The sequence below is a fragment of the Sinocyclocheilus anshuiensis genome, unplaced genomic scaffold (assembly GCF_001515605.1).
Source record: "Sinocyclocheilus anshuiensis isolate Anshui unplaced genomic scaffold, SAMN03320099.WGS_v1.1 scaffold223, whole genome shotgun sequence".
NCBI classification, from domain to species: Eukaryota; Metazoa; Chordata; class Actinopteri; order Cypriniformes; family Cyprinidae; genus Sinocyclocheilus; species Sinocyclocheilus anshuiensis.
This window is the reverse complement of record NW_015548214.1, coordinates 1,153,208-1,154,348: the sequence shown is the minus strand read 5'-3', so window position 1 is coordinate 1,154,348 and position 1,141 is coordinate 1,153,208. Positions and strand designations below refer to the sequence as shown.

At 32.9% G+C, this 1,141-nt stretch overlaps 1 protein-coding gene across 3 annotated transcripts in view; it reads left to right on the top strand.

Moving 5' to 3' along the window:
* LOC107653856 (alpha-catulin-like) overlaps positions 1–1,141 on the top strand; it is a 63,275-nt gene that overhangs the window by 40,060 nt on the left and 22,074 nt on the right. The window lies entirely within an intron of this gene.

Below are 1,141 nucleotides of genomic sequence, written 5' to 3'. Positions count from 1 at the left end.
GTTACCAGAGTTGCCCATATACCACACCATGTTACAACACAGTAACACAGTAACACAGAAACAATACTGTACTACATCGATGTTTCCTGTCGGCTCAATTTTTGAGTGGACTTTGCTGTTCCGATTCGCATGAACGGTATACGAGTGGAGCGACTGAGCGGAGCGCACACGCATAGAGCGGGATAATACGGAGAGCGTCACACCACGTGAAAGTGAAACTCATTTTCGGTGAACTAATTTTCGGCAGCCGGAATTTCGGTGCATCTCTAATTATTGGCGACATCAGAAATGGATATTATATAATAGATGCTTTTTTGAACATTTTAGCAATTTAAAAATATTAAAAAAGGATTTTTTACACGGCACCCCTGCTCTCGACAGACGGCACCCCAGGGTGCCGCGGCACCCCGGTTTGGAAACACTGGGTTAGAGCATCATGTCATACGAGACGCTGCGAAAGATGCAAACGCAATGGTCAAGCGTCGATGTAGCATGTTTACGTAGAAAAACAATGGAAAAGTTGCGCAGTGGAATGGAAAATGTGTTCTATGTGGGAATAAGGACCCCTTATTCTACTTTCTGAAGACTGGAAATCTTCATTAATTGCTTTAATTGTGATTAATTTTAAAGAATAAAAACTACATTTTAATTTAATCATATGGACCACCATTGTTTTTAAGTAATAATTGAAAACAAATCTTATAGTGTTATGATTTTTATTTTTATTTATGAATTATTTGTTTTATGAATATTCTTAGAAATGTTTAGAAGTGTTAATTTCTTCTTTGTTGCTATGTAGTTTATACGTGTATGCTATAAATTTATGCAAATAAATTTGAATGGAATTCAGAATATTTATCTTCAGATTAATACATGTACTCTAAGAGTTGGTAGAAAGAAGATAGTTTAATACAACAAATATTTTTCAGATGAAATTTATTTAGTAAACAGTATAATTTGTTATTTTTTTAGTGAAATGACAATATAAAGGCCAATTATTTTATTTTGCAAACAACATTGTCTTTATAATATTATACTTACTATATAGACTAAGGGTCTTTATACCCTTTATATGGGAAATGTAAAGTATATATATATATATATATATATATATATATATATATATGAGAAAGACACTCTC